The sequence below is a fragment of the Notolepis coatsorum genome (genome assembly GCF_963971535.1).
Source record: "Notolepis coatsorum genome assembly, chromosome: 1".
Lineage (NCBI taxonomy): Eukaryota > Metazoa > Chordata > Actinopteri > Aulopiformes > Paralepididae > Notolepis > Notolepis coatsorum.
Window position 1 is genome coordinate 32614717 of NC_140165.1, and position 20838 is coordinate 32635554.

Genomic DNA, 20838 nt, shown 5'->3' on the forward strand with positions numbered 1-20838 from the left:
GGTTAACCCAGGCCTACGGGTCGACGAAACATTACCTCGGACCGGGCCTGGCGATACGGGAAGCACAGGGTCACCAGAGGAGGTCAAAGACCACCCCAACAGGCCCCTCTTCGCCATGCGTGAGAGAGGAGCGAAAAAGAATGGAGAACCAGCCCCTAAGCACACCGTACTTGGTATTCCCAGGCGGTCTCCCAACCAAGTACTAACCAGGACCAACCCGTGTAGCGGCCGAGATCCGACGAGATCGAGCGTGTACAGGTTGGCATGGCCGTAAGCCATTACGACAGTGCTGAGTAAAAACGTACCCAACCAGGGTCTCCATAGCGCTTAACCCTGTGACACCCGGACCGACCTGGCATTTTTCCCCCTGAAAAAAGCCCAAGTCCCTCAGGGTACCAGAACAGCAGATCTGCATCCCCGGCGGACAACGGGATCAACTGATCCGGACCAGCGTGACCAGAACCAGTCCCGTGCCCTAACCACGCCGACATGCCTACTCCAGGAGAAAGGGCAGATATGCGTGTCGATCTTAACATGAAAAGAAGGCGCCACCCAGACGTTCGGGCGAACCGCGCCTGGTGGCCCACCCCAAGGGCGTGAGACCCCTCTACACATGTTCAGATCCATTCCGTCATCATCCCCCAGACATGAACGAGAATCCGTCGATAACCAACCCAGGTCGTGGGATGTGGTCGTCGGAAGAGGAAAAACCCCCATCCCAGTCGCTTTATAAAAACGCTGTTTTAACCACAAGCAACCAAGGCGTGCCAGTCAGTCGCCTGTTTACAGCGAGCTAGCACTATACGTGCGTCGGGACACACCCCCATCAATGAACAGGCTATTTAGACCTGTCATTGAATCCCCAAGGCGCCCAGGGGAACGACAAGAGGGGTGTGACACTTCCTAACTCCAACACTTTTTGAATAGAAAAGAAGGAAGCATCAACAGTATGTATCCCAGTCTACACAGCCGGGGGTAAAAATTGTTCACATTTTTACATCCCACCATCCTCCCATAGGAAGGAGACGGGGATCCCCAGAGAGACTTCCCACGCGAGCTGTACAGATTGAAAAGAATATATTGCACCTTGAGCCATGTAAAAAATTGGTTTTAGGGCTCTCCGGGGAAGAGGCACTGAACCCATACACACTCAATAATCGAATTGAATCGAATACATATACAATAGAATAGGACACCTTCTAGAGGGTCCACTCACTTTGACAATCTGAGGAGGAAGGCTCTGTACTCTGATGGAGGCTCCCTCACATGGAAGAAGGAGTCCGAACTCACAGAAGGCCCGAATAGGCGCTTGGTGAGGAGGAGCCCTGACCACCCCCCTGAAACAGATCCATCACATGGACCTGAACAGCACACGGAAGTCCTACCAACAGAGACACGCACGGTGACGTACTCTATGGCGGGGGAATATCTGCGGTGCACACGCCCAATATACCAGGCCGTGGGACCAGGAAACTCCCTCCCCCCCCCCCCCCCCCCCGTAACGTGCCGAACCGCAACGTGACGGGAACCTTGAAGGACAGGGGGTGTACCCCTGACTGACAGAAACAAGGGGGAGAGGAAAGGTTACCAGTTCACCCCTTTACGACCCCACACCCATGATACGATGTAATGACAAAAAGAGAATATGACACAGTCATAGTCAGCTCTATGAAGCGTTTGACAGCTCCACACAGCGCATGAGCTAACCTGCTATCTGATTTTTACTAAGGAAAAAACACAGAATAGAGAGGGCTCTAAGAGCCCCGGTCCAACATACACATGTGCTTCTGTGGCCAGTCCAACCCAGTTGTAGGTCACATGACACACACAACCCATCATCACCTACAAAAAATGGCAAAAACACTCCACAGATGAACGCCGTTTTTCATAATGAGAGAATACATAATTCTCGATTAGTATCGGCCACAGGCCTTGCTAAGCACACACGACAGCGACCAAACAATCTTTTCTTTTAGGAAAATAAAGTTTCTCCAGCAGTTTTAGCACAACCTCAGCAATCAAGCTAAGGGTTACATCGCATCCCTACCACACAAAAGACACAACGTAGTGCAACATGTCTGATAGGAGGATGAAAAAGTCCCCAGGGAACCGGGGGGAAACACAATCCTCTTATTTTACCCTTAATACGGCCAGTTAAAACAGGAAAACCTGTTAATATGTGAACACTGTTCATTGTCATCACAGGCTGAGAAAAGAACATTCTCTTACTCACTTGTCACTAAGCATAGCTTCATAGGTTAGTTACCTTAGTTGTGAGTACACGGTACATATAAACACACATGATGTTTCTCACACAACAACCAGATCATTTTCACATCTGTAACAAACCGATTTGCACGGAGAAGCTAACTGCCAGTGACAAAGACAGTTCACACATAACTCGCGTCGTATCCTAAATGCATTGCAGCAACACACGTTTTGGGAAAACATCGTTATTCACAAAACATTTAGAAAAGTAAAACCAGAAGACGTGTTATAAGGTCTGGTCAAACCTTGTCCTACCCGGAACGTAGATCAGCGAAGTGCAGACTCAAGACCCCGTAGACAACACAGCCGAACCTGTGTTGCACGAACTGGGCAGCGTCGTCGCTCCAACCAGTCGCTACAGTCCTCTTTGTTGACGCAATCCCCGTCCAGGCTCAGGGCAGGGTCGACGAACATCCCCTGTCAAGGATGACGTCGTAGTCAAGAGTGTAAAACATGTTATAATCAAAGCACGTTCAACAGAGTAGCATTAAGCTAACGGCCGCTCCAACCGTTCGGGCGCTACTGCCCCTGCTCGCGAGACGCCGAGCTAACGGCGCACGCAACCAGAAGCGAGCTCGCGGCGGCGCGCGAGGAGCTGAAGCTACCCCGCGCCAGACCTTGGCCTATAGCAGCAAGCTAACGTTACCTAGTGATCACGACATGCTAGCGCCGCAGCTAACAGCTGACTGGCTAACAGTAGGCCCAACCTAAGTAGGCCATGCAGCGATCCCAGCAGGCTAACGCAGCAGCTAACAGCTGACTGGCTAACCGTAAGCTAAGCAGCTATCACCTGAACATGTATATAATGACATAACACTCACCCAGACAGGCCGCCGTTCTGAACCTCTCCTCACTTTTTAAGAGAAAAGAGAAACAAGATGTCAACACTGCTTTACAACGGTGATTTTACCAACACCCGACGGAATCAGCACAATACCAAACTGGCCTGTGTAGCTGACTTGGACATGGATCTGCCGCTATCGCACATCCATGCACATATCTCCTCGTGAAGGAATACTCTCATTTGGATATGAAAGAAGGGGCTTAACACGGGACAGAGAGATATCCACTCGTCCAGAAAACACAGGGATCACCAGTGTTAATGGTCGCGGCCCACTAGTTAAACTAAAATGGCTTCAGACCAAGGTCTTCCGTCGTCTAGGAGACTGAACAAAGGACCCTAGCCTGGGCCCGGTTTTCATAAACATTGTCAATTAGTCCCCATAGCACTAACAGACAAGTGGAGCCTGCCAGCAAAACACTACTCACCCAACCTGGAACGCACCGCTTCTCACAACAGCGGCGCGCCACTACAGTCCCTGCACCGCCGGGGGGGTTTCACTCCATCCAGCCGCATCAAAGAAGACTGTAGCTGGGAGGTATGTAGCGGCGTGAACCCCCAATACGAAACCGGTGGAGTTTGTGGAATGATCACCATCTTCCAGACACTCCAGTACGAAGACAATATCGCCGTATTTTCTCGTTTTAAAATAGTGAGAGAGAAAATAAAGATATGATGTCAACGTATTCTCCTTATTCTTCCTTTCCTTAGAGCAATATTTTTCTCCACGTCAAGTGGGCATATGAGCAACACGTTGCTTGTGATGCAATTTGCGAAGGAGATGAGTGTGTGGCCCATCCCTGCTTATGTAGGTAAGCGGATGGGGGTGTGGCCAGATGAATGCTGGCATTTAAAGGTACATTTGAAATGTATTCAGTGTGCATACGCTGAAGCGAGATTATGCATGAAACGCTGAGCGTGAGCTAGTGTGGGACAGAACTGAGTTTTTGGACGTGTGTGATTATGTGCGAAATAAATCAACATTGTTTTTTGAGGAAATGCCCCTTTAATAGCAACAGCATTTTAAGCCATATTGTGTCACATCTGTTTTAAGAGTGCAGTGTCTTGATAAGAGTGTAGCACCTTGACTGCTGCAATGGTTTAGATGCTGCTTGATGCCTGCATCCAACCTCTGGACTGTATGTGCACATGCGCAGGCACGTGCACACATAGAGGCCAAGGGGTGCTTGAGCACCTGCCTTTTTGAGCCTCATCAAAAAAGTGCCATTAAAAGAAAAAAAAAAAAATTACCGTTACGCATATAGACTGCCCTTCCAACTGAAAAATGTCAGGATAGAATCAAAATATTAGGTAAAGAGAGAGAGATGCCCCATATTCCATTGCAGTTTGCACGGCCTCCTCAGCGTGCCTCTCCGCGGACCTATATATTTTATGCATAGCGTGGGTGGTGATGATGATGCTGATGATGATGATAGAAACCGCTGTGGCGCATATGCTGGTATTACACTCATTGAGGGACACGAAGAAGTCAAGTCCGATGGGATTTGGGAATCTCAAATACAAATCGGGATTGGAATAACAAATGCATTTATATTAAACAATACAGAATATACAGCACTTCTTGGGGTCTGTAGGGTAAGCACTTATTCCCTCCCCCCTGAACATTTATGGAGATGTATGGGCCTTTTAAGTCAGTGATAAAAGTGTCTTTCAAGGATAAGTGAGCTCCTGCACTGATTATTATAGTTCAATATTCAATATTTGATCACCAAACCCCCCCAAAAAGCATAAAAAGGGGGCCCCCCGCCCGAAAAGGGCCCTTAAAAATCACGCTCGCGCGCTCGGTTAATATATAATACACACAAGTGTAGTGCCCTTTTCAGCCTTTGAGCACCTGCCCCTCTAAAGTCCTGTGCACGTCCCTGCACATGCGTATGTGTGTGTGTGTGTGTATGTGTGTGTGTGTGTGTGTGTGTACCCCTGAGTTCTGACAGAGTGCCAGGGAGCATGGTATCTCATCTTCTCATCTTCTTTGGACAAGTGCATAATCTGTGTGGCCCAGCTAGGGATTCTGGGGGGGGGGGGGGGGGGGGGGGGGGGGGGGTAGGATATGAGATTCACCCTTGAAGTCTGATAACCGAGAGAGTTGAGAGAATCTGTGTGATGATGTCGTGAGTGATATGTGTGTTTGTGTGTGCGAGCGTATACGTGCACGTGCAACTCTTTTGAGCGCGTTCGCCTCAATCCCCGCTTTGTTACCCAACGAAAGGTGACTGCGCCTGCCAGCGGATCTTATTAACCGAGAGAATGGATTCCCACTATCTAGGCTACATCTCACTTATTCATAGTGTAAGCCTGACGGACATCCCTCAGGGGCACACAAGCTCTTATAGGAGATGATCCCAGTGGTTTTGGAGAGAATAAAATCTAGTAAGAAAACAAGTATCATGGAGTAGTGTTGCCCCACAGCTTGTGAGCTCATCGCTGAAATGCTTTTGACTTTAATTTCATGTTATTATGATCGTGATTTGTCTTTTTTCCCCTCTATTGAATGCAGCCCTTGATTGTTCTGATATCTGTGTTTTAAGCCCTTCCTGTTTAACCTTAAGGATCAGTGCATCAAGGCCTTGTTCAGGACAGCTCTGTGTGGGGGTGTTCTCCCGGACGGTGGTGAAGGCTTTGGGTGTAGCACGTCCCAGGCTGTGTTAGGCCACGGGTGTCTGTATTAATACCTTATTTAAGAGGATTCACGGCAGATGGCGTCCCTTTGTTTCAGGATGTGTTTATTATTAGAAAATGAGGTGAATGGTGGCCCTTAATCGCTAGCCACGCCCACTTTTACATGAACTATTTTCTTTTGTGAACTATTATTTTTTTTTTTTTTTTTTTTTTTTTTACATTTAAACAGTACATAGGCGAGTGCAAACATGAGGAATAAAGTGTACTATAAAAGAAATATAATGAAATTAATCAAATTAAATGACAGAGACATACCATAACAATAGATAATATTATACAAACAAACAAGCAAAACAAATAAGTAACAAAAAATATATTTGTGAGGGAAGCATATGCTGTTACGGAAATAACAGACTGAGCATTACAGCAAAGTAGAGACCGAGCATTAAAGAACCAGTACAATCATCTAATCATCGGAGGGGCGACAGTGGCTCAGGAGGTAGAGCACTCGTCTGGGAATCCGGAGGTTCCCGGTTCGATTCCCGCTCCACCCGGGCAGCGTGTTGAAGTGTCCTTGAGCAAGACAATTAACCCCTAATTGCAACGTGCTGGTTGGCACCTTGAATGGTTGCCTCCGCCATTGGTGTGTGAGTAAACAGATAAAATGTGAGGAACAAATTGTAAAGAGCTTTGGATAAAAGCGCTATATAAATGCAGCCATTTACCATTCAGCCAGAAAAAGCCCATTGTGGAATGTCAATGTCAGGGGCGACACCCTCCCAGCTTCAGATGTATTCACCTGATCTGCTACAAACCTCTCTAAGCACAGCCAGCTCCAAGCAGGGGGGGTGAGGGGCAGGGGCGTTTTTAGGGTTAGAAAACATTGGGGGCTTCAGCCCAGGGGGGTGGAGGGGGGGGTCACCCCCCCCCCCCCTTTTTTTTTTTTTTTTTTTTTTTTTTTAGCACAGAAATACGCAATTTTAGATTAATTAGAGATGAATACTGAATAACTAGAATCATTAGAGGTTCTCAAAGTGAGGTCCAGGTCCATGAGAGGGATATGGGCAGTCCCTAGAAAATTCAAAGTTAACAGGACCAAATCATCAGTTTCTTATTTATTTATTTCTTTAGCCAGATAAAACATTGATCTGGTCCAAGAAGCCCCAACAGGAGTTATACACACATATACATATAATATATATACATATACTGTACATACATACACATATACACCAATAACAAAATAAAAACACAGTTAATTGTAGATACACAATCAGGTTTAAGCACTATAAAAATGCAGCAGGTGAGTTCACCTGTCTTCAACCAAAATGGAAGGAGAGTGAAGTACTGTACACAGAGAACATGAAAATATACAATACATTCACCAAACACTACACAAGACAACCAATGATGCAGACTGATGAAAATATACATTTTCTCCCATTTTCCCAAATCAGTCAACATGGAGAATCACAACAAAGAATTATCTTGCCAGGTCCAGCTAGGCAAAGAGATAATGTCTAGTATTTTCTGTTTACATTTTTTCAAAAAAATAATTGTGTTACTGTAATTTTAACCTGTACTGGATACAGTATTTTATGTTTGTCTGATATTTGCTGAGCTTACAGTGTTATGCACATAGTAGCATGAAAACTGGGACATGTATTGTTGTGATTCTCCATGTTGAAATGTTGACTGATTTGGTTATATGGAGAGAAAATGTTATTTTTTTCATCAGTCTGCATCATTGATTTGGGTATATGTAGATAAATAAATTATATTTTCATCAGTCTACAGCATTGGTCTTGTGTAGTGTTTGGTGAATTTATTGTATATTTGCACATTATCTGCATACTTCACTTACAGTACTCTAATCACTGAGAAGTAGAATTGCTAAATGTGTTTTAGGTTAAGCACAGCAGTGTGTGTAACTGGTTCAAACAGAATTAAGTCATTATGTAACGTGTGTTTCATATGGTAACAAAATTAGTGTATGGTTTTGACAAGTGTTTAATTTAGCAAAGGATCTGAGGTGTTCTGATAATTGTGTGTGTGGTTGTGCTAATTGTGTGTTTTGAAACACCGGGCCCCGTTTTCAAAATCATGCTTAGGCAATCGAAAAAAAACTATTGTGTGTTTCATTATATACATATGTTTCAGTCTTCTCATTAAAAAAAGATTCGATTTTTGGGTCTTTTCCTGCCTTTGGTCCGCTTTGCATTCACATCACAAATGAACCGCAGCAGGGTTCACTTGCAAGAGTGAATGAGCTTTCACACCACCCCAAACCAACCGGACTATCCGAGGTTCGATTAAAGCTTATTATAGGACACTGGACATGGGTATGGATGGCTCCAGGTGCTGCTGCGTTAAAGTGCACATCTTCAATATCTGTACTATTTAAAAGCACAGTGCAGGACACACTCAAAGGTTATCGCACATCAGAGATGGCAGTGGACATGTATGACAGGACAAAGGCCATATGTAATGGCCTTTGGATTGAGGAACATACTACCAGCCAAAGGAGGAAGCAGAAAAGGATGGACGAGTATGTAGTTGAGTCATCTTGTGGCACAAGCTCAGACCTCAGCTCAGGAGATCAGCTGAGACAGAGACTGTTCTATCCAGTCGTCGACAGAATGCTGCAAGAGCTTGAGAGCAGGTTCTCATGAGTTGGATAACAATTTATGAGAGGCATACAGGCATGTTATCCAGCCTCAGACCAGTTTCTCTCAGTGGAATTGCTGCAACCCCTCGCCACACATTACAATATCCAACTATTGCCAGAGGAGATCACAGTTGCAAAGTGTTTCCTGGTCAGGACAGGCAGAGATGCAGTCCCTACTATCCAAAGTGTCTTTTCCCTCCTGGATGATAATAATAATAATAATGCATTTGATTTATAAGGCGCCTTTCAGGACACTAAAAAAAAAGTCCACAAATCGGCGAATGAAAGAATTATAGGATCAAATGAAAACTACTTACTAAAAATGTTTAAAAGTACTAAAAACCAACAAAAAATACCAAACACTAACAAACATTCAGCACAGACAATGGGGATGCTGACATAAAAAAAAAAAAAAAAGGTAAAAAAAAAAAATGTAAACATTTCTTTTTTTTTTTTTTTTTTTTTTAGATCCAGGGCTAGGAGAAAAACATCCGGGGCTAAAGCCCCGGAAGCCCAGGGCTAACGACGCCACTGGTGAGGGGGCGTGGCCCTCTGTTTTCTGAGAGGAGAGGTCAAGCAAGTATCACGATACACAAAGCTAAATGTAAACAATATTGGCTAACCTGTGCTAGCAGAAGGTAAATAAATTGTTGCTGTGGATGTTTTTGAACCATTTGTAGACTTATATTATAGACCTTTTCAGATGAATTCCGTTGCTAGGGAAACAGCTTGGGCCCACGTGTATTTCCTGTCAGCTGCGGTATATAAGCAAACGCTGCAACAGGAAATAGACTTGGACACATTTAGAATGTATATGAAAATATCTATACACTCATCTTGGTCTTTAAGAATAAATATTGAAAGATTCTAATTCTCCTGAGAGCTTCTTCGTTGTTTTAGGGTGAGGTTCTAGCTTGGCCAATCAGCATCCTCTAAAAGGCTTGCGCAAAGCTATAAATACACTTTTTTTGTACTACTTTATGCTGCTAGAAAAAAGAGTGCTGCCACTCATCTACGCTGTAACAGAACAGGGATGTGACAATAACTCAGTGGCGTCATTTCAGTAAAAGCCAAGGTATGGCGAGGAGGGAGGGGGGGTTTTCCCCCTTTTTTTTGTCAAATCAGTTGTGCAATAGTCACTTTTGGTGAGTTGTTTCTATACAATTCACTTATATGACATTTAGGTATGACACAGGACTACACAAGCATTTTTAGTATACAAATGTGTCAACAGACTAAAGCAGGGAACCACAATATTTTGCATACAAATTATGCAGAATGTAATATCATAACTGTCTATTATTTTTCTTGCAATTGAGCCAATTTTCCTTAGGTACGGTTTTGAGGTGTGTGTTCAACAGAATGTAGTATCAAAAACACATTCACAAAAAGTATGGGTTACTGAATGCTGAACTGCACTGTTATAATCACTAAGCCATTGTAAGACCTTACCTGTGTCCCTGTATCACTTGTCTCTGCTGCCCTTTGATTAAAAACGTCTGTATGTCCATTTTCCTTTTTTTGTGGCATATTTCAGTTAGTCACAGTAAAAGTCACCTAGTAGTGAGATAATTGACAATATGAAAACATGCTAGGGCTGTACCGAATAGTTCGAAGCTTCGTTCATAATTTTGACATTCAAATTCTAAATCAACATAAAACAATTTAATTATAAAAAATATATAATTATTTTATTTTATTTTACTATTTTAATTTGACACGGTATGGCGAGTGCCATACCTTGCCATACCAAAACGACGCCCCTGCAATAACTACCCATTAATAACTACAAATTCTGGAGCCAAGGGTATCCCAAGCGAGGGGTGATTGCAACAAGAAAGACTAATGATAGATTTCGGTCATAATCAGCCAGTATCACCTCGTCACCTGTGTTCGTGAAGTTTCTGCGTTGTGTTTATCTCTTACTCCGAAGTCGACCTTCTCATACTGGCTGTACAACTGTTTCATCCCCGTTAATGCAATCCGACTCAAAAAGATAATTAACGAGACACAGGAAGCAGGATACCTCTCCTGGTGTTGATGTTTATTCTCATAAACATACTCTGCACAAGATGGAAACACAGTTCTGTAATGTCCTTGAACAGTATTTGAAGAAAACCTAAATTCATTATTCTCCACTGTCTCTTCTCAATTAGTCCAATGGTTTCTGAGGCCTCGTCGTCGGCCAAAACCATCCCTGTTAGCCGAAGCTAGCGATGATGTGGCATATTCCCTTTCTCCCCGCGAGGGGAGGAGGGATCCTTTCAAAGTCTCTGATCAACGCGTCTGCTTGCCTGTGCGTCGTGTCTCAATCTAACTAGTCTTCTGAAGACCCCACAGCTTACCGTCTTCAAGTCTCGCGATGTCGACCTCTCTCTTGTGACTGTTACTATGGCAACGGCAATTTTGACCCAAATCACTATAGCAACGGCGATGTTGATATTACCCCACCTCTTACCCCAAAACAAACACTGTGGCTTGGTAATGCACTTTCTCAAGATCGAGTAACCTTAACGCTGTGGCTATCAGCTGTTAGTCTGCTGCTAACACACACTCTCTCTCTGTTGTCCTCCTCCTCTGAGATGGCTATGAGTAGATGCTGTCATCCACCGATATTTACATTATATACACATTGAAAAACAAGCTACTTCCTTCACTAAGAAGAAGCCGGACAAGTTCTTTGTTTTGACTAGCGCGTCGGAATCAATGGCAGCGGATGGCCGTTTTGGATAATCATGCCGAATTATTGCCACATTACAAAAACCTTTGTAAAACACACATTTTCCGTGGGATTGTTATCAACTTTGGACCTAGATAAGACTTCAGGCTATGGAACCGTTATGTTTTCCAGCTCTTACCTCTCAGCTGGAACTCAAAAACAGGCATCTGGCAACAAGTAACCAGAAATGTGAGTAAACAAAACTTTTACTTCAGTGTGTTCAAACCTCTATAACTCTATTTCATTAGCACTCAGAGTGATTCTGTTGTGGAAGAAAGTTCAGAATGTTTCCTTTCAGAAGAGACCAGACTCATGCATGTGCTATAAGTATAAAGTACTTTCTACCCCCACATTGGTTATGTGCACCATTGAGGTCATGGATCAGCTTCATACCGTCTTTTGTCCGACCTACAACGTCTAAAACCATGCCTGTTTTAGTTCATTGCTGGGTTAAGTACTTCTATTCTATTCACATATATGTTTACTACATGTATGTATTCTATTCACATACAGGGTGTAAAGTACTTGAGTAATTGTACTTTGTTACAATACTTAAGTACTGTTTTGGGGGATTTGTACTTTACTCAAGTATTATTAGGTTTGTATACTTTGTACTTTTACTCCATTACATTTCAGAGAAAAAAAACATACTTTTTACTCCTTACATTTAAAATGCAGACCAACAAAGTACAAAGTACAAATCTCACAGGTCCAACTATTTTAATTAGTATATTTGAATTGTTTATCTGGCCGAACTAACGTTAACGTTATTAATCCTGCGACCGCAGGTAAACAGCCAATCAAATCCCCATCAATGGAAAATGAACCCGCCCGTACCCATGCTGATTGGTCCCTGTGCAAGACTAGAAAGCAGGGATCTTTGATTAAACACCTGTTATCAGAAGAATAGACAGTCAGAGTGACAAGCCATAGAAGATGGCCACAATGAGTGATGAAGAGGACGAAACGGTCCAACAGATTGCTGGACAGCCCGACGAATAAGTTTCATTGGGGTGACCGCTCACTGGATGGACACTGAAAGCTTTGAAAGGTGTTCTGCTGCACTTGCCTCCAGAAGACTGAAGGGCTCCGATACTTTCAATGTTTTGGCCAGTGCCTTAAACAACATTCACTTGGAGTACAAAATCTGCATTATGCTGTGGTTAATATTGTGATATTATTCAGGGTATACTCCAGTATTCTGTCTTTAATATTGTGATATTATTCAGGGTACTCCAGTATTCTGTCTTTGATATTGTGATATTATTCAGGGTACTCCAGTATTCTGTCTTTAATATTGTGATATTATTCAGGGTACTCCAGTATTCTGTCTTTAATATTGTGATATTATTCAGGATAATCCAGTATTCTGTCTTTAATATTGTGATATTATTCAGGATAATCCAGTATGCTGTGGTTAATATTGTGATATTATTCAGGGTATACTCCAGTATTCTGTCTTTAATATTGTGATATTATTCAGGGTACTCCAGTATTCTGTCTTTAATATTGTGATATTATTCAGGATAATCCAGTATGCTGTGGTTAATATTGTCATATTATTCAGGTTACACCATTCTGTTTTTAATATTGTCATATTATTCAGGATACTACTATATTCTGTCTTTAATATTGTGATATTATTTATGCTGTGATGTGAATGCCGTCCATGTTAGTTTACCTTCAATGGAGAAGTGCATTAAATAATGCAAAAAAAGTGTCCTCTGTTCTTTCATTTCAGCATTGTCTATCGCAGAACACATTCCATTGTGGGCAGAGTGTATGCTTGGTTTCATTCCAGCCTTGCCTAAACACCAGCTGATGATTTCACTAATTGGCTCACCTCTTCAACTAACTCACCTGGTGCAATGTATAGTTAAAATGAAAACGTGGCCCACAATGGAATGAGTTTGAGACCCCTGGTCTATCCCTTTAAAAAAAAAAAGGGTACTTTTACTTTTTAGTACTCGAGTACATTTAAAAGTAGGACTTTTTTACTTTTACTCAGGTGTGTTTTTAGCCAGATACTTTGACTTTTACTTGAGTCAGATTTTGAGACAGTACCCATACTTTCACTTAAGTATAATTTCTGGGTACTTTTTACACCCCTACTACATGTATCTATAACTATGTCCACCCACCACGCAAACTGTCTAATGCCTGTCCCCGTCTACCTGGCTCTCTGTGAGTGGATGTCTCGTGGTGATGACAAAGGTGGTGGATGCCCCGCATTGCCCCGTGGTGATGGCCAAGTTGATGTGATCCTCTCTACGTCGACCCCATACGTCAAATGTATCCGAACGGAATACATACTCATGTGCAAACGGAATATGACTCTGATATTTTGAGCTCCGAGCCTTGACACTTAGCCTTTATCCTATTATTACACTAGCGCTCGTCTCCCTATGCTTTCTCTCTTGTTGTTGCTGTTCTTATCTCTATTCTATTTAAATCTTTAAAAAATGTTTCTATGTACCCCAGTTGCTATTCCATGTACATATTTGTGTTTTATTACACGTATATGTTTATACATACCAACTATTTTGCCTGTTTTATTCTCCACCCACCGATCATCCTTAGCAACACTACTATCACCGAAATCCAAGAAGGGGGATCCCCCCTTGAACGGCCCTTCTAAGGTTTCTCTCCTCCATATTGCCTGTGGTGCTTTTTTCCTATTGCTAGGTTTTTTAGTGAGTTTTTCCTTACATTCGCTGGGGTATGTCTGGGAGTGTTGTTTTGGATTTCATGATGTTTTCTTTTTTTTTTATTGTGATGTTTCTTCTTGACTTGTCCAGCCCATGGCAACATTAACCTGTGATTGCGGGTTTTACAAATACATTTGATTAAAACCGCAAATTACTTTGGGTATGCAATCGTCAGGCGTGTTATGCAAAACTAGCCCCATTTTTTGCCTGATGCATAAGAGGTTAATGAGTTTGACTATGGACACCAGTGATGTCATCGGAGGACATGAATAATTGTGTTGTGTTAATTACAGCTCAATGAAATGATGCCGATGAAAAATAGCAATCCCAATTGCAATCCTCATCTCATTCATCTACCTTACATAATTTCATTGAGCTGTAATTAACACAACACAAGGATTCAGATCCTCTGATGACATGGTAGTCATATTCAAAACAGTTCAGAGCCTTGGGGTATGTGTGAAATTATGTGCAAATAAAAATAAAAATAATAAATCAGCATTGTTTTTGGGTGAAGTGCCCCTTTAAGTTTCAGATTGAGTTCATCATCTCCCATATATATTGACACCTTTTTCTGTCGTCTGACTTGCTCGACTCCCACGTCTCGTTCCACGCAGGAATCCTACCTTAGTTCACACACACTCCTTCCTCCTGCTTCTCTTTGAGGCTTTAGACTCACAACTAAAAAGTGTAACCAACCCAACTCAAAGCCCACCCACTGTTCACCTCCCTAGTAAACCCGAGGACCTGGGGGCAAACACTGAGAAAAACCTCTCCTTGCCTCCCACAACAAGCCTATCGCGTTTAACACAATTACGTCACACGACTTGTTTCCAGTGTTTCCACACTCAGACAAAGAGTCAAACTCCAAGCCCACGTGGTTGAACTCAAACAACAAAGAAACAGACTAAGAAACGATGTAAACACCATGATCAAATCTGCACACAAAAAATTCATCAATGACAAAACTGAGGAAAACAAAAACAAACCCTGTGAACTTTGGAAATTACTCAACAACCAACTAGGCTGCAGTAAAAAAAATAATAATAATTTACAAACATAAACACGAAGACAGAAAACACTCTCATCACAAACAAGCTGGATGTGGCCAATTACTTAAACATTTTCTTTACAAACATAGCCACAACACTGGTTAATAAACTACCCTCCCACTCAGGGCATTTTGGGGTAGAACACATCATAGCCTTCTACAAAAACCTAAGGGTCCGCAAAGACGACTTAAACAGATGAGGTACTCAAAAAACTGAGCGCCCTCCAACCTAACAAGGCCACTGGCCATGACAATATCCCCTCCAAATTCCTCAGAGACTCAGCAGCCGCCATCACCCCAGTCATCACCCACATAATAAACCTCTCCATAAAACAAGGATACATCCCCAAAGACTTCGAAATTGCGAGAGTGACCCCCCCCCCCCCCCCTGCACAAAAGGCAGCAAATTAGACCCAGGCAACTACCGCCCTGTTTCTATTCTTACCTCCATCTCGAAAGTCATGGAAAAAAATGTCTATGAACAGGTCGAAAAGTACCTTGTGGAAAAAAAACTAATCTACGAATTCCAATCTGGCTTCAGAACATCCCACTCCACTGACACATGCCTTCTCTATTTGAACGACCACATCAGACAAGAGGTAGACGTGGGCAAATACTGCGGCATGGTCATGCTGGATCTCCAAAAGGCTTTCGACACTGTCAATCACTCCATTCTGATTGACAAGCTAAAAGCAATTGGCTTTGATAGTATATCAGTGAGCTGGATGCAATCCTACCTGGAGAGGAGAGAACAGATGGTAGAGGTAAATGGTACACTACCCCCCCCCCCCAGCGAGCTGTGGTGTTCCACAAGGAAGCATACTAGGACCGTTACTGTTCCTAATTTATGCAAATGACATGTCATCAACTTGTTCCTGTTTGCGGACAACTCAGCCCTGCTGGTCTCTGACAGACAAGTTGCAGGTTGAAAAAGCCCTCAGCTCTGAACTCGGCAGAATCTGCACCTGGCTCGCTGATAAGAAACTATCATTACACCTGGGTAAAACAGAGTGTGGTGATATTTGACATTGAATTTCATAACTAATATGTGTGAATAATTAGAGAACCATAATGTAAAAGCCAGGTGTACCTTTCAACAGCAGAATGGATTTTCAGTGCTAAAGTAAGGAGCTGATACTGGTGTTACAGAGACATCTGGGTTGAACACAGGGCAGACCAGCTTAGACTTGTTGAAGAGCAGAATATACTTACAGGATGATTAGTCATGGACACTCATTCACAAACAAAGTTATCTATTAATCAACTGTTTAGTATCAAAAGGTAAGCCAAGAGTAAAACCATAATATTATGCCTTGTATACTTTTTAGCAGCAGAGTGGGTTGCAGGGCTAAATGAGGAACGATTCTAGAGACAGTTGCATCAGATAACAGCAGGAACAGTTATTTCAACCCCCACTAGCAGATGTACTCAACACTAGAACAAAGGAACTGAAAAGTCACACTCAACTGTTAGCAGATTTCAGCGGCGACAGCAGAGACCAGATAACTGGCTCTGATAGTATAAGACAGGACTAAAGATAATTAATCAATAAGGACATGTTTCAAAGTTAAATGAAAAAGCATGATACTTGATTGGCTTTGATTGGATTGACAACTCTATAATGAAACCAATAAAAACATCTATATAGATATTTAGAATTAAGAATCCTGGTATAGTTATCACAGTTATATGATCTGGTAAATAAAGGTTGGTGTGGTCTCCTATATGATGTCTGATATCAGCCTAGAAGCAATGACTGTACTGGGATGATATGAGAGGTCTATAGGTCATTACACAAACCATATAGATTGGAAAATTAATAATGGTACACGAAGGAATGTTGATGCATTCAGAGGAGACACCGACGGGGGCCACAGGCAGGCCCCCCCCTCTCTGTCCAAACATGAGAGGCCACAACCCAAAGGAGGGGGCCATTGACACCAACCCCCACAGAAGAACCAACCGGATTGGACCAAACGTATTATTAAAATGTGCTACTATTGGTGGGAAATTATAGTATATAAGAGCAAAACAGTGTTAATTCAGGAGCCCAGACCGCCCCAGGTTACTCCGACTAGCCCTTTAGCCCCGTCTGCTAGCGTAGCACGCACAGCTAGCAAGTCTCAGAAGACTAGCATGGTCTCAGCTGCTAGAGTAGCCCCGTCAGCTAGTTCAGCCCAGGCTACTTGCACAGCCCCCACTGCTAGCCTAGCCCCTGCTAGCTTACTCCAGAATGCTAATGTAGCCTCTGTAGCTAGCATCTCTGTCTTGTCTGCTAGAGCCCCTGCTGCTAGCACCTTAGTCTCGTCTGCTAGAGCCCCTGCTGCTAGCTCCTTTGTCTAGTCTGCTAGAGCCCCTGCTGCTGGCACCTTAGTCTCATCTGCTAGAGCCCCTGCTGCTAGCACCTTTGTCACGTCTGCTAGATCCCCTGCTGCTAGCACCTCAGTCCTGTCCGCTAGAGCTCCTACTACTAGCGCCTTAGCCCCGCCGGCTAGTGTATTCACTGCTGTTAGCACCCTTGTCCCTCCTGCTGGAGTCACTCCGACTGCTAGCACCGTGGCCCTGCCTACTAGTGTAGTACCTACAGCTAGCACCCGAGCCCTTGCAGCTAGCACAGTCCCTGCACCTAGCACTGCCCAGGTAGCTAACCCAGTCTCTACTGCCAGTTTAGCCCCTGCTAGAGTAGCTCCGGCTGCTCCTGTTCCTCCTCCTAGAGGTCATCTCTAGCCCCCCTCTCCTGGCCTCTGTCCCCGTCTCCAGTCCTCCTGATCCCGTGCCCCGTTCTCCCTTCTCCAGCCCCCTCTCCGGCCCTTTTCCTCTGCCCCACTTCTCCTATGCCCCTCCTGGGTTTCTGTCGCTGCCCCCCTGCCCCAGTGTCACTCGTCCCGGCCTTGTCCATCGTGACTTTTCCCCCCGGACTCTCCCAGCGTTCGCCTTCCCTGGATCCCGACCCCCCGTCTTGCCCGTTCCCAGGCGGTCTTTTTTGTCGTCTGGAAGCCGTCCTTGGAGGGGGGGGGGGTACTGTAAGGGTCAATATTCCTCCGCCTATTCTAGGACCCTTCCCCCCTGTCTGTACTCCTCAACAACCCCCACATTTACCCCCACCTTTGCACAAACATTTGTCCTTTGGAGAATCCTTTGTTTGTTGCTACTGCTCCTTTTCGAAGTAAAGCTAATTTTGTTACACTTCACCCCTGGCTCCACGTCTCGTCTGCCTATCTGCCTGTGCTCACCTGTTCTGTTCTGCTATTGGGTCCTCTACCAACACGATCCCTACACTCAGCAAGGCCAACGGCTTCTCTGTTACAGTGGGTGACAATATTGTCACAAGGAAAGATGAAATTACATACCTAGGTTCCATTCTAGAGGCAAATCTTTCCTGTGACAAAATGGCAACCAACCAATGTAATAAAAAACCAACAAACAAGATTCTTGTACCGGATCGCCTCTCTGGTAAACAAGAATACCCTGAAGACTCATTCAAGGGTACTACGACTATGCTTGCACCTCATGGTACCAAAGCACCTCAAAGGCACTAAAAACAAGATTACAAACATCACAAAACAAACTGGTCAGACTAGTGCTTGACCTTACTCCTAAAACCCACCTCACCCCTGCCCATTTTGACAACCTAGGATGGCTTAGAGACGACAGAGTACAGCAACTTGCAATGGACCTGGTCTACAAGATACACTACACCACTAAGGTACCCAGGGCCGCCTGGGAGAAATGCGAGGCCCTGTGCGAGATTTAAACGCGAGCCCCCCCCCTAAAAGGTAAAAAAAAAACGTTCTACAGTCAATATACAGTGTTATCGCTGCACAGACCCGGCAATGCCCCTGACCCTCCACCAGAGCAAGGCCAGAGAGAGAGAGAGAGAGAGAGAGAGAGAGAGAGAGAGAGAGAGAGAGAGACACATTGGAAAGAAACAACCCAAAACCAGAGCAAATTGAAATGCTATTTGGCCCTAAACAGAGAGTACACAGTGGCAGAATACCTGAGCACTGTGACTGACCCAATACTAAGAAGATCCTTGACTAGGTACAGACTCAGCGAGCACAGCCTAGCCATCGAGAAAGGCCGCCATAGGCAATATAACATTAGCTACAACAGCTAGCCGGCCCGTTTGGCTCAATATAACGTTAGCTACGTTAGCTAGCCGGCCCGCTTGGCTCAACATAACGTTAGCCAACATAACATTAGCCTTAGCCACGATAGCTAGCCGGCCCGAGAGAGAGAGAGAGATATATCCACGGCGGGAATAGAATAGAGTGCATTAAAAACTCACCAAACGTCCAAGAGGATGGAGACAACCGCGTGGAGTTGACGAAGTTCATCTGCCGAACGACCGTCCTCTTCATCTTGGCATAACAATGCTGCACGCGCTCTCTCTAGGTTAGCTAACGCTAGTTAGCCTTTAGCTAAGCTAGCTACTAGCCGACATGGCTATCCCGACTGAACCACACGTTAGCACTCGATATTATAACGTAGCTAAAACTAACTAGCTGTCCCTGCCTTTAGCTAAGCCGACATAAATAAGAAATATTTTATTTTTATTTTTATTTTAATTTTTTTTGTGCAAGGCCCCCCTTCCCGCGAGGCCCTGTGCGACCGCACTGCTCGCACACCCCCTGAGGCGGCCCTGAAGGTACCCATGTACATATTGAAATAATTCCCAAAGGTCAGTGAATACCACGACCACAACACCAGAGGGAGTTCCACAAATCATGTTCAACCCAGATTCGGCTCAAACAAGGGACTAAACACGTTTAGCAATTATGCCAGAACAATGTGGAACACCCTACCCACAGCCTTAAAAGAAGGCCGCAATTCTAAACTGTCCCCGGTAAATGTCCAAACCCCCCCCCCCCCCAATTTACAGTTTCCTCCCCCTCAAATGTATATATTCTCTTTTAGAAACTATGTCTGTAAATAAACAGTACTGTATATTTGTATATCTTGTATGTCATAAATGTCTGGAGTATACTGTATATCTGTATGTCATGTATGTCATAAATGTTATTATGATGAATTGAAAATGGGGGACCCTGATGTAAACAAGACGGAAGTCTTTCTCTGGTCTTCTGCACCCTTAACCCTTAACAAAAGTGTGTATTGAGCCGTACTGTATTGTTTGTACCCATTCCGCAATCTGTTAATCAAATTTGCAATCAACCAATCAAACCCCTGTGATTCGTAGTAGGCTCCCCTCTTTCTTCTCCTCCTTCCTGCCCTCCATCTCTCTCTTATCCCGCCCCTCCCTCCCTCCACTCTTCTACTTTCAGCAGGCAGCATGTCCATCTTCTTCTCTCCTTCGCTCTCTCAGCCCTGTGTCACCAGATGGCGAGTGGGCGGCGTGTGTGTGTGTGTGTGTGTGTGTGTGTGTGTGTGTGTGTGTGTGTGTGTGTGTGTGTGTGTGTGTGTGTGTGTGTGTGTGTGTGTGTGTGTGTGTGTGTGTGTGTGTGTGTGTGTGTGTGTGAATAAATCAACCCATGCTTGAGTTGAGTTGCGTGCTTGTGTAGGCCACGCGTCGTGAGTTTGCGTCTTTAAAGATAGATATTGCAGGGCGGCTAGGTGGCGTAGTGGTCTAAGGCACTCGCCACCAGTGTGGAGACGCTAGGATTCGCGTGTTCGAATCCAGCTCTCCACATTGTTTTTCAGTTTGGCTGGTCGTCCGCAGTAATACACATTGGCCGTATTACGGGGAGGGAAAAACTGAAGGGTGGGGATCGAACGTTGTGAACAAGCGACTCCTACAAGTCGGTTGGTGCGCCTGCGCAGTAGAATCAGGAAGTGTCGGGGGCAGCGTGAGCCTCCCACGCGTTACTCCTCGACACTGAGAGGTCGAGCTGCGCAGGTGAAAAGATGCGACTGCTGTTACCTCAAGTACCGGAGGGGACTTGTGCTATGTATGACTTAGTCCTCACTGCAGCCGGCTTGTGG